This window comes from Cryptomeria japonica, chromosome 6 (genome assembly GCF_030272615.1).
Source record: "Cryptomeria japonica chromosome 6, Sugi_1.0, whole genome shotgun sequence".
Taxonomy (NCBI): domain Eukaryota; kingdom Viridiplantae; phylum Streptophyta; class Pinopsida; order Cupressales; family Cupressaceae; genus Cryptomeria; species Cryptomeria japonica.
The window spans coordinates 274,924,377-274,938,903 of record NC_081410.1 but is presented as its reverse complement, the minus strand read 5'-3'; positions in this window follow the sequence as shown (position 1 = coordinate 274,938,903).

The window sequence follows — 14,527 nt, the reverse complement described above, 5'->3', positions numbered from 1 at the left end:
ATAGCAGGAGGAAGTATTTATGTTTGTCAGTTTTGATGAGTTTATCAAGAAGTTTGTGTAGGCCAGGGTCTTGTTGTGCCTCCTCAATAACTTCATCTTGTGTGTGTGAAAAAGTGAACCTGTAGCTGCAAGCACAACACTTCAATTAAGTCATTATATGCATGGTTAGTAATCAATAATCAATAAGTAATAAACCATAACAAAGCGACTAATTGCCTTCTAAAAGATGCAAGTATAAGATTGCTCTCAGATTTTTATAAGCAATACCAATGACTGGACTACACCAAGATGAAGGATTTAATCTATATGATATTAAGCTATATGGATGCAAGATGGATGAATAATTCAAGCAATAATCAATTCAAGCAACAATGGATGCAAGCAATAATGGATGTAAAATCGATGCAAACAATCTAAAAAGCACAATAATCTTCGATGACTCCAGAGCAAAATTAGCGTGATAATAATCTCCAAGCGTGTTCTCAAAAATCTTTGGGGTGAATTGGAATGAGAGCTGAAGACTGAATTTATAGAGAATCACAAGAGAAAAGCTCAATTTAGGATTAATTGAAAATAATTGAGAAATTATGTTCAATTAACCTTGAGATAGATTCCAATTATAGTTTAATTGAAATGCATTCAAATTAGAAGTCCAAGTTGCATTGGAAAATAATAATAAATTTATTCCATGCATATATGATAAAAATAGACAATTCCATGCACATATTTGATTTATTCATGAAAAAGGTCTTTTCAATGCAACTGAACTTTTTTTTTTTTGAAAAGCTTTGAGTTCCAATTTTAGAAAATAATTCAATAATTCAATTAAATTGCTTTTCTGATTTCAAGTTATAAATTTAGAAAAAGAAATAATATCTCAAGTTTGATTTCTCTCTCAATTCAATTCTTTTTGTTTTATTTTCAATTCAACTCTTTGTAATAAATTAATTCATCTTTTGTAATAAATTAATCCTTTTTGCATGATTGAATGGCAAATTATTAATTAATTAAATATGTAAGGATATTTAATAAATTAAAATGGGATAATTGATCAAAATGATATTATTGGAAATGATTTGATTAATTAAATAAATATTTAATTAATATTGAGTAGCTGATTTGCCATGTGATATTTGATGATTAAAAAATTAATAATGTGCTCAAGATTGATTTAATTGCCTTTGGTTAGGACCTTGGTGATGTTGTCGAGATTAGGGGCCCATGGTTTAGATGACCAATTTTAGGGTATTACACATCTGTTATTTCTTCTTCGTCTAGATCCATGTAGTTTTTCCAAGTTTTAACTTCTCTACGTCCGATGCTTGATTTAGGCTCTTCGTCATCCCACTCAATGTTTTTACGTGATCGTGTAGAAACTGGCATGACTTAGGTTGATTCAATATGTGATTGGATCCTCAGGTAAGTAAGACAAATTGATCTTTCCACTAAAATTGATATCTTGTAATAGTGCTAACCTTTGCATGAAGACACATTCTTTCAAGGATTCTTCATCAAAATCAGTATTTTTATCGTGGAGATAATCACAGAAATGATGTCAAAATGTCCTATGTTTTAGAAGGAGTTTGCGGTTGATATAGAGGAGCTTGTTTCACTTCAAGACCTTCTTTTGACTAGGTTGTCTCCTTTTTAGATCAGTTTTCAGACAAGGATGCTTCTTCTTGATGTGTTGAAGAGTGGTCATGCAAGTGATCAAAGTTTCACTTGTGAGATTAATCAGATGAATACTTTGTTTTGATCTCTGAGTCTACTCAGTCAAATAGAAGGTTTGATATGCCCCTATTGATATGACTAAGTGCATCAAATGATATGATAAAGCTTTCTAATATTTGGAAACTAGATGGATTTGACTAACCTGAAAAGTTAACTTGTATTTTGATGTTTGATATGGGTTGATTTGAAACTTGTGATCACTTGTTGATATCTCTTCTATTTGGAAGATGAAAAATCTGTCTGAGATAGTTGAAAGTGAAAGTCCTCCTAAATGGGTACTGTAGACACCTAAAAATGTCTCATTGATCATGTACTAATTATTCCTCTAATTGATTAAATAATTCTTTAATTATTTCAATTAATCTTATTCTTCTAATTTTATATTTCCTCATAATCTTACGAATCATTCAATTTCTTATTCTTTCAATCATTTTAACCATTTTCTAACGTTAATTAAATATTTATTATTTAATTAACTTTGATTAATTCCTCAATTGAAATAATCTTTATTATTTAAATTAATTCTATTTTCAATTTCTATCTCTAATCAATTAATCATTCAACCCTTTTCTAAATATTAATTATTTAATTAATTGTGATTAAATCCTTTAATTTAAATAATCTTTATTATTTAATTAAATTCTATTTTTAAAATAATTAAATAATTACTTTAAATTATTTAATTAGCTAATTAATTCTTCAATTCGACATCCCCAAATTCTAATTTCATTTAATTTCAATTCTTCTAATTTCTTCCAAATTCAATTACATGTGCATGATTTCAAAAATCAAATTGAAAATCAAAGTCAAGTTCTAAATATATTCAAATACTAAATTGAATTTAAAATAAATTCAATTATTTGAATTAAATTTCATGCAAAGATTAAATTGAAAATCTAAGTCAAAGTGCAAGCACATGCTAAATTAATTAATTCAATCAATCAATTAATTAAATCATTTATGTCTCCAATCTTTATTTTCATCTTTTAGTTAGCTTTGTCATCTTCTTAATTTCCTCCTATCATTTTTTTTCTTCCTTCAGTTAGCTTTTTCTCAATCAGTTGACTCAATTAATCTATTCAATCTATTCAGTTTTACCTCCAAATCAGCAGTTCAACTATCAATTTTCATGTGAGCTCACATGAGTTCCACCTCTTGATCAATCTGTTCCACCTTTCAATCAATCTTCTCCAAAAATCTATAAATTGAGCATCAATCTCCCATTTCAACAATCACGAACTTTGAATCTTTGTGTCAATTGTAGGTTGCCATCGCAATATCTGAGAGCCACCATACCACAGAGAGGAGAAGAACAATGGAAGTTATACACAGTCACGAAATAAGGAGTTTTGATTGAATTACTTTATAATTCCTATTTTGATTTGATTGTGTTATTTCATTGTCTGTTTGTTTAAAATCTTTGATTAGATAGGGATTCGTGATTTCCCGTTGAGTTAAATTGATTCTTTAGAGATGAATTTGTTTACATGCAATATTTTGGTGAACCCGACGTGAACAACAACTAATTAACCTTCTTTGTTTTCTGTGTTATTTTTGTAGATCGTACAGATTTATTCCTTTTTTGCAAGTTTTGCACAGATTTCAAAAATATATCTCTTCGTCACGCATTCGTGGTTGCATCATTATGCAATCACATAGATAGAACTACACAATCAACCTTTCGGGGTCACACAATCGATCTTTCAGGGTCACACAATTGACCTCTCAGGATCACACAGTCGACTTCTCAAGATCACGCATTCGCTCTGAGATTACTACGCATTCGTTAGGAAAATTTTTGTTTTGTTATTTTTATTCTTATTTCCTTTTTGTTCTCTGATCTGTGTAATTTTGCATGAAATTGAGTAAATCTAGAAACATATTATTTTTATTGCATATTTTTGTTATAACCGTTTATGGCACGTAAGGTACAATTCAGGATTTCAGGTGCCAAAAAGACAAAGGAGCAAAGAAGACATGCCAAGCGCTATTAGAGAATTCTCAAAGCAGAAAAGCCGATACAAGATTGGGAAGAAAAACCAGCCATTGATAGATACAACAACTTAGTTCTCTCATATCAGGTTAAATATGATTTGTTTAATATTGAATGGATGATGAGAGATCTAGCTAGAGCCTCACAATCTGTTTTGCAAGTTTCTAATCAAATTTAGCTTCAATTTTTTATTTTTTGTGTAATCTGCCTGTGTGTCACACAATCGCCTTGTTATCATCACACAATTGACCTGTTAGGATCACACATTCGCTTTGTCAGGATCATGCAATTGATTTGACAGAATTATGCAGTCGCCTATTTAGGGTCACGCAATCCCGCATGTATCATCACACATTAGTTTATGTTAATTTTGGGTTCTCTATTTTTTGTTAATTTAATTTTACTACTAATCATCTATTTGTAGCCTGTGACGAATTTATAGAAAGGATCAGATTAGTATTAGATTAATTGCACTCATGCTCTCACACTTCATTTTTTGGTGCTTAAAATCAACATTGGTTAAAATTGACATGCATGCATAACACTTCAATTTGGGCTTAAAATCAACATTAGTTAAAATTGACATGCATGTATAACACTTCAATTTGGGCTTAAAATCAACAATGGTTAAAATTGACATGCATGCCTTCACATTTCAGTTTGGTGTTTAAAATTGACATGCACATGCGTATTCAACACCTCAATTTGGGATTTAAAAGGAACGTGAATCAGGCTGCATATAGATTAAATAACATTTGACTTTCTTAAGGGAAAGAACTTTTATCGTGCTTGGGGTGGACCTATTGTTGCATTAACTAACTTTCCACTCACCTTTAGGGTCTTGGGAGAAAGGAAGGAGGTGACAACGACACTCAATTTTATTTTATTTCACATAGAGAGGGGTATATTTGAATGGGGATTTCATCATCCCAGAATGATACTTTGAATTGTAATGTGTTGGGGATATCATCTCTCCCAGCATACCTCTTGAGTGGGTTTTTCGAGCTACTATATAAACATATTGGTCAGGCGGCTAGAGTGTTGAGTGAATTCAACGTATGTGGGGGCCTTCCTTGTACTGATAAGCTCAACTAAAGTCTTAAATGACTTGTTCTGAGAATCCATTGTTGGATCGAGACCCCTCAAAATTTTACAATAAGAACCAACTTAGTAGCCCAAAACCCTACATTCAGTGATTCTGGGAGTGCGGATCGTACCCCATAGATACCCTTCATGTACCTTGCATTATGATACAGAAATCCCTCAGTTATAAGATCTTCAGATCTTCGGGGTAAGAGAGACTGACATGCTCGAGAAGTATGTGCTGTGGAGTGGAGTTAGTGTTGCCAAACTCTCTATTTGTTTTTTTTTGTTTCGGTATTTTATTGTAAGGGCCTTATTTGAATGGTTTCTAATTTCTAGCCTAAGATTGTCTTCTGTGTCTTTTTATGTATCGTTGTATCAGACCAGTATTGAGTCAATTATTTGGGCTATTTTAGGCCCTATCCTACGTATCTTTGAATTTTCTAAGATTGTTTGAAAACTAGTTCAGTCAGCTATATTTACCTCCAAACAATTATTTTCAGACTTGACAAAACACAAAACTTATCCTAAAACTACTGAAAACAAAGTCCATTTTTTGAAATGCCAAAACTCAAAGGTTTATACACTTGTGACCATAGGAAGTCCTTGCATAGTCCTCATTTACGTACTTACTATCGTCCTAAGTCCTTGCATAGTCTTTATTTATGTCCTTACTATCATCCTAAGTCCTTACATATTCCTCATTTTCATCCTTATTATCGTCCTTAGTCCTTGCATAGTCCTCATTTACGTCCTTATTATCATCCTCAGTCCTCATATAAGTCCTTGTCTAGACCTCATATACGTCTATCTTAGTCCATCGTCATTTGCATAATCATCCTACAAAGTCATAGCATGCATCTTAATGGGTCTCCTAGGTGATGGTTTGCTCCCCTTCGAGCAACCTAATCTAGTGCCAAATGGAGGTCAATGAGAAATTATTGATGGTCTAGCTAACTTAGCCTGGGAATCAAGGAGAAACGCACCCTAGTATATAGGAGTCAAGTATGAGATAAATATCAAGTATAAAATTGCCCGTAGGATTGATAGAGAAATTGTTACAGAACGTCTAAGAGAAGAACTCAACAGGTCTCACATCCAAATCCTCAATAAAGAGTCTAGTATGGTCTTGCATATCCCATACTTAGGTCTAGAATCTAACATTAGTTGTCGTCTTGCATAAAGTTCTAAAACCACCCTCATATAGAAGTCTTACATGCTCGTCACAAGGTCCCAAAAGACAAAAGGTATAATGGACCCAAACAACAACCAGTCTGTAAACCCAACTTGGAATATGGACATATCAACTAGTCAATAGTCAAATTCTCAAGCAATGCCCACAATACATGAACTGCAACAACATTTAACATGAGAAGAGATTGAATCAGCTCAACAAGACCCACATGTCCTTATGATCTTAGATGCACTTATACATAGTGATAGGGACAAATATCTCTCGTTGTTATTCTAAAATGTGGCGAAACTACCTGAAGATTTTGATGTCACAAATATATTACCACTAGGAAATACTCTAGGTCAAGATAATAGTTAAATACCACATATAACACAAATGCAAACAACGACCTCCAATTTTCCTCAGAATGCACCTATACAAACAAATGTCAGTTCAAACGCGAACTCTCAGTCGAGTGCATCATCTTCAACAATAAATGTTAGCACACCAACACAGACCATACCAATAATGTCAGGTGTCTCAGCGCCTGTTCAAACCAAAATTCCTCATACAACAAGTGCAACCCGACCTTCGGTTTCCTATTCTATAGGATCAACATATAGTCCTCAAAATGCAAATCTAGGTCTTACCAATACAACAAGTACAACTCAGCCAAACATGGGTTCACATGTCACTTATTTCATGGTACCTAGTGGAACGCACAACACACAAAATTATAATCATGGTACCTTCCAACAACCCCCTAGTTATGCTACCACGAATCCTTTTATGGGAGATACACAGACACAAGGTGTACCTTTGACCCAAACAGATATTCTGACACAACACTTACAAAATTTGCAACAACAAGTGATGACTATGAAGACCAGTAACGATAAAAAGAGCTACACAATACAGGACTTATGTCCTTATCCTTTTGATCACACTTTATACATGCCACCTTTCTCACCATATTTTGAAATACCTAATTTCAATAGATATTGAGGGAAAGGTGATCCTAGAGACCACATTAGAGAGATTTTTACAGCATGCATAGAGGTTGCAACAGAAGAAACTTACCTAATGAGGTTGTTCCCTAAAAGTCTAGGAGGCTCAGCCTTAGAGTGGTTTTCACATTTACCACCAACTATCACATCATGGGGAGAATTAGCTGAATACTTTATTGCAAATTTTTCACATAACATTGAAACCCTAGTCACTTTAATGGATTTGTGTGTTGCGAAACAATATGAGAATGAAACATTTACATCCTTCATACAATGATGGAGAGCTCTCTATAGGAGGTGCAAGACTATTATTCTAGAAACAAAGCAAGTGGATATGTTCACAAAAGAACTTAATCCCTAAGATCAAGTACCCAATACGAATGCAATGTTTGACCATATTTAAACAAATCACTGAAAAATCTCTAAAGTGTGAGAAAGGACTAGTGAAACAAGGTCTCATTAAGTATGGCAACAACAACAACAATGATAAATCCAAATTTTGGTCGAAAAACAAAAAAATGTGACCAACGATGGTGTTGTAGACGCTCGTACGGGGAATAGAACCCAACCGGTTTTGTCTCTACAAGGTACAAGTCAATCATTACATCCACATACAGAGAATAAAACTGCCTCAACAATTGTAAATGCTACACAAAACATGAACTCAAAATACCCTAGGGTAAATGCTCCAAGAAGGAACTACACACCTCTAGGGAAACCTATTGAATTAGCGCTAAAAAAGTTAATACAGACAAACATGATCACTTTGGCAGAAATAAGAGTATATGAACCAAAACCTTTCAAACCTACATGGTGGAATGATAATGATTTTTGTGATTATCATTGTACTAAAAGTCACAAAACCACGAGTTGCTATAAGTTGAAAAACTTGGTCCAAGATATGATAAACCAAGGTGACATCACGATCGATACAGATAAAAATTCAGCAAACACGAATCACATAATCTTTAAGGATCCATTTTCCAAACATGACAAAGGGAAGGCTACTACATCAGAAACACAAGATGATATAGATAACTACAGAAAAGTCTCATACGATTATACTATTCATGTCATTAGCTCAGAAGATGTAGTAAAAAATGATTCACAAGAAACACTTGATAGAGATGAACAATATCCAAAGACTCACACAGATGATAACCAAATTTGCATGCTATCGGAAGCACCGAAATAAGATGAAGACAAAAATATTTGTCTCAGAGACTCGGGGCATGACAAACCATTTCATTCAGGATGGTTTGAAGATGATTTTATAACACATATCATGGATGTTAAACTTACACGTGAAGACTATGAGGAGGGATATAACATAAACCTCGACAAAAAAGTATATGGTACCGACAGTTCCTACACAAGAGATGATACAGTGGCTACGATCACAATAACTCCTAGAGACAGAGACTGTGTAGTAGTTACTCACAGATCAAAGGTAACTTTACAAGGAGTACCACCAAACCTACCACCAACAGTAGGGACTTATAATGTTGTTGAGAAACTCAAGAAAACCCTAACACATTTATCACTTTTTGAACTCTTGTGTATTTCACCCACTCATAAAGCCATTCTGGACAAAGCGCTTCAAGATTTAGTAGTGGACAAAGATATAGATGTACATACCTTCCAATCCATGATAGGGAATTTAGCACAAGGCACTCGCATTGCATTCATAGAACATGACATTCCTAGTGATAGACTGCTCCATAATGACCCACTACATCTAGTAGCTTACATACATAAGAGTAGAATCAAAAGAGTACTCATAGATGGAGGAGCCGGTCTCAACATTTGTACTTTAAAGCTGGTTAAGGCTTTGGGATATTTTGAGCTTCATATTGATTCATCAAAGAGAATAAATATTAAAGCATATGATGATGAAGAACGTCCCTCAAAAGTTTTTGTAACGCTACCTGTACAAATATGACCTATAACAATAGAGGTCTCTTTTCAGGTTTTGGACAGAGAACTGGGATATAACATGTTATTGGGCCGCCCATGGATTCACACCATGCAAGCAGTACCATCGATATTTCATCAGTGTGTCAAATTCTCGTATAACGACATTGAAATCACCATAAAAGGTGATCCAAATCCATTCGAACACTGTAATTACTTGAAAGAAAGTATGGATAATCAGGTATCAATTAATCAAGAAGCATCTCTCACTACACAAATGGAGTCATTAACGATCACAAAAACACAGAAGAATGTTCCTGCAACATCTTCTATATAGATAAAAGATATTGGTTGTGGAGAGTATTCCATTTCAAGTACCTCGAAGGGACAACAATTGTCTCTCTCTCCTAGGTCTTTTGGGAAGCCTCAAAAGGCAGTAATGAAACAAGACGAAAGGAAATTGTTAGATACTCAGACTCATGCTCTTTCATAAGATGGGGTGACTTACAAGAAGAATCTTTGAATGAAGATGTCAATCATTGGATATGTAGAGAAGAAGATGACATGAAAATACCTAGGATACCCCTAGATCAGTATGGCAATGGGTTGAAAATGATCCAGAAATACAGATATGATGGTACCACAAGCTTGGGATTACAAAAACAAGGAATATTAGAACCCATTGTTCCTAACGACAATCCAGGGAATTAAGGGTAAGGGTATAAGCATGTACCACATATCATGGAAGCAAGACAACACACCCTAGATATACTGAACAGACCAAGGATACCATCAGACTACATATCTCAAAGGGAGTTGTCCACATGAGTGTTTCCCTCTTCATCTCAAACAAGCAATCAAGTACCAACATCGCCTAGTGCAGAATCAGATGGGGAAGACATGAGACAACTCCTGCAAGAGCCTAGAACTGAGTCACAAAATGATATAGTTCTTGACACAATAGCACAAGCAAATGTTGCAAAAGATGCATGTTTACCACCAACAGATAAACCAGCTAACCCCTGGTTATTATCAATACTTCAGCCATAGGAAACGACTCAAGCTCAACCTAATGAATCAGATGAAGAAAGATTGCAATGTGTTATACTAGGCTTAAGAAGGGTAACTACTGTGCAAAGAAGACCAACCAATTTACAACAAGATCAAAGGAAGGAACAAGAGGAGATAAGTGATAATACCTTAGATGATGAAACATACATTGAAAGTGAGACAAACTCTCACGACCATGTTTTTATTGCTCCATGAAAAAGATATCAAATAAAACCTATAAAAGATGAAAATACACCAAGTCAGCCAAACAATCAAGTCTTCATATTATTAGAATCTATTATGATAGAAGGGAGTAATGACTTACCCCTTATACACTCACACTTGATTGATTGGGGGCAAGAAGGAAAACCAACTCTAGATTGGTTTGAAAATGATGAAGCCATTGCAGAATTCCTCAAAGTCAGAGATGGATTTCCACAAGGTGAGAGGCAAGATTTGTTGTAGACCTGGATAGAACAACATACTTCAAAGAGGCAAGTACCTCTATCACAAAAGATATAGATCAAAATAACCATAATGGCAATGGAGCATATAATTTGGCTACCATGGAGGGAGATCTACTCTCTGACCCTATGAACAACATGCACCTTAAATGATATTATACCTAAGGGCTGGGTTAGTTTAGGTTTTACTTTCCGCATTGCATACCATTTTATTTAAAGCTCTGCATTACATATAGTTTCTATCTAAGCACATCATATTTATTTTCATATAGAAGCACCAATAAAACAAGACAACTGTCCAAGTTTGTCATTCATTTGCATTTAAGAGAAACAAGGGTCATCTCCTTTCTTAGATATTCAGACATGAAGTCTTTGAGGTTCTAAGGTCATTCATTTTCAACATTACCCTGTGACGACGCTTTACTTATGGTTGGGTAGTGATTTCACTATTTGAGACTTGTTAACCCAAAATCTATCAATTGCTATATCTCAAACACATTTAGAAAATTTCTAATTCATTCTAGACACCTAGTTGATCATATGACTAGTGAAAAATCTAAAATTCTACTTCAACGCCACTGTAATTATCACACCCAAGTAGGTTTCATTACTTACAAGTCAAGGCAAGAAAATAATAAAAGAAAAAGAGCTATGCCAAATATTCATCTCAAGGAAAAAGAGCAATGATATATAACTGAAATATCACGCATACAAAGTACGACAAAAAGATTGACTATGGGAACATGCAAGTAACTGCATCAAGGCTATGAACGCCTACTGGCAATGGAGCAATATTTGTGAAATTACAGTCTATAACCTCGTTGGAGCTCTAAAAGATTGCTGGCAGCAAGGCTCTATTCGGGATGCTTTTGAAGTTAGGATAATCCACGTAGCTAGTCATATAGGATGAGAAGGATCTTTAGTGACTACAAGAGAGGGAATTAACTCAACTGCACACACATGGGGCAAAAGAAGATCAAAGTTTCAAGAATCAATGGGGAAGTTTTCTGCGTCTCCATTTGTAAATCCTAGTCATTAAGTGTATTAATTTGTATGTTCCAAGGGACCTTAAGGATCGATTGACCACTTCTCTACTAAATATTTTGTACCTCCATTTTTAATTGGTGTATTACAAAATGCCAAACAAACACAGTCGACCTTGTTTGAATAGGAAATGCATCTTCATCATGCATCTTGCATTAATATAGGTCATGTCAAAAATTTATTGTCTCTGCATGCATTTTGTAGATCATTATGTCATATAGGTCTGTACACTGGGGGCATATCTGAATTTTTTTTAAAAAATCATAAAAAAGACTTGAAAAAATTCTAAAAAATCATAAAAAATCTTGAAAAAATATCAAAAACATCTGAAAAATCTTTCAAAAAATAATAAAAAACATTCAAATATGTGAAAACTTAAAAATACCAAAAAAATTGGAAAGAGTAGTGAAAATACCAAAAACATTCACATAATGTCCTTTGAAAATACCAAAAACATCTGGAAAATGTCCTAAAAAATAAAAAACATTGAAAAAGCTCTTGGAAAAGAACTAAACAATAAAAAATCAATAAAAAAACTTGCAATAAATTGTCTCGCAAGAATCAAATACCCTAGCAGATATCCAGCAAATGCTTTGCATGAAGTTAACAAAGGATACAACTATCCAGTCAAACATCTACAATCAACTGATCGAACTATCTTATCAATCGTATCATATCCATATCAAGTGATCATTATCTTGTTTTAAACCGAAGAGGATACACTAGAAATTAGACAGGTCAGTCTTAAACGGGGTTCACAACTTTATGATATTAGACATTATCAACCATCACATCAAGCAACTGAGAATAAAGACACAAAGTTAGTATAGCTACTGAATTTTGTCTAGGTCGGGCTTTATCTTTTATCATTTGGTGACAGATTATGTTCCTATGCTACTCAAGGATGTCCACAAGTGACTAGAGGAGCCATGATGGGAATTATCATTTTCTTTGTTTGTTGTTTATGGTGTGAACCGATGAAGTTCTAGGGAAATTGCTCTAGTGGGTGTCTGTGATAGGAGCATTTAGCTATTGAATGCCACACATACCTCAACCCCTAGTGTATTTCCCAGAATGGATGGGTTCACTCCTTGTCTGCTATGTATTTGTTTCTTCAATGAGATATCTTTACATCTTGGTTACTTATACCCTGATGTGCTAAGCTTCACTGTTCAATAATAAGGCCCAGTGATGAATTTATATTGTGCAAAATAAAATAAATGACACAGGTTCGTGATTCATTCAATGTCATTCTCATCTCATCTGTTTGTTGATAGTTTGTTGATTTCCCATGTTCTTTCTAAACCATATTCTTTTCTAACATTATTCCTTCATCAATCTCTTCTTTCTTTCATCTTACTAATATTTCTTCAAGGTATATTCTGGCATTATCATACAAAAAACAAAAATGCATCCATATAGTTTCAAAATGCATCCATATAAAACAAAAGTGCATCACTAATAAATCATATAGAAACCATTGCATTCATATTCATAAAAAAATTTATGAATTATATACACATACATCATATAACTCATAGCATCATATAGCATATATAGAAAGCAAAGCATAATAGATCGTTGCCAAAAAAATGCATATCATATATATAACTCAAAAATTTAATGTGTGTGAATACAATAAACAAGCCCGAAGGCTCAGATAACATGATCAAAATGTCTTAACCGACACTGCCTCTCTTAGCAGGTGGGTCTTGCCCACTAGATCCTGCCACAGGATGTCGAGGTGGACCCATGACTCCTCCACTGCTAGTCCATCGATAAGTAGATCGACTCGATCTCCTCCCCATAAAGGAACTAAAACTAGGCTCTCTCTGACCCTCAGGGATAGCTCTCTCATAAGCCTGTCGATAGTAAATAGCCTCTTATGTAGCAACAAAATATCTATCTGCCTGGCTACATGCCTCTGTCACCGGTCTGAATAGTTGATCATATGCATCCATGGTGATTTGAGCTCTTTTGACTGCCTCATCTCTCTCCCTTTGGAGATGATCCCTCTCGATCTCTAGTACACCTTAGTCTATACGGTAAGCTTCTCGCTTGACATCTCATCTAAAGACCTCATCCTCTAGACTCTAAATCTGCGCTCTGAGAATCTGTGGGTCATCATCATCCCTGTCACCCACCTGTCCTCCTCCACCCTTTGTAGCAGGCATGTCCTCGAACTCTGGCATATCAATATCATCGTCATCATCAGCATCCTCGCTGCTCGATGACCCTGAAGAATCATCGTCATCTCTGCTGCTAGTAGACTCGGTGTCTCCACCAATGTCTATGTCCTCATCTTCCTCCACATCTCCTCCCTCCTCCTCTCCTCCCTTAGCTCCTCCACCTCCCTCATCTCCCCCCTCATCTAATCCACCCCCCTCTCCTCCTCCAACTCTCTCGTCCATGTCTATCCTCAGGTGCTGTCTAGGATGTCGAATTTGCTATGCTGTAATCGGAATAGGCCTATGTTTGGCCCACCATGCATCATACTCTGACGTAGTCCTTGAATCCAGTGCAACTCTACCCCAATCCCAAAGTAATGGCTGAAGAGCATCAAACTCAGTAGAAGCAACATGTGGCTGTATACATACCCCCCAATCAGATACCTCCCGAGATACATGAGCAAAATAAGCAGTAACCATCGGTGTAACCTGTACCTCCCCGAACTGTCTCAGTACTCATCCTCAAAGAGACATCTCAATAATCCGCTGCATCTCAAATGTCCTACCAATAAGATATCTCCACTATCGGCAAAAAGGCAAATGCACTATGTCATCTGCCCAACCGGGGCAATCTAAGTATGGTCTCCAAATAAAATGTTGCTATTTCTTGATAGTTTGTTGATTTCCCATCTTCTTTCTAAATCATATTCTTTTCTAACATTATTCTTTCATCAATCTCTTCTTTCTTTCATCTTACTAACATTTCTTCAAGGTATATTCTGGCATTATTATACAAAAACCAAAAATACATCCATATAGTTTCAAAATGCATCCGTATAAAACAAAGTGCATCACTAATAAATCAATTAGAAACCATTGCATTCATAAACATCACTAAT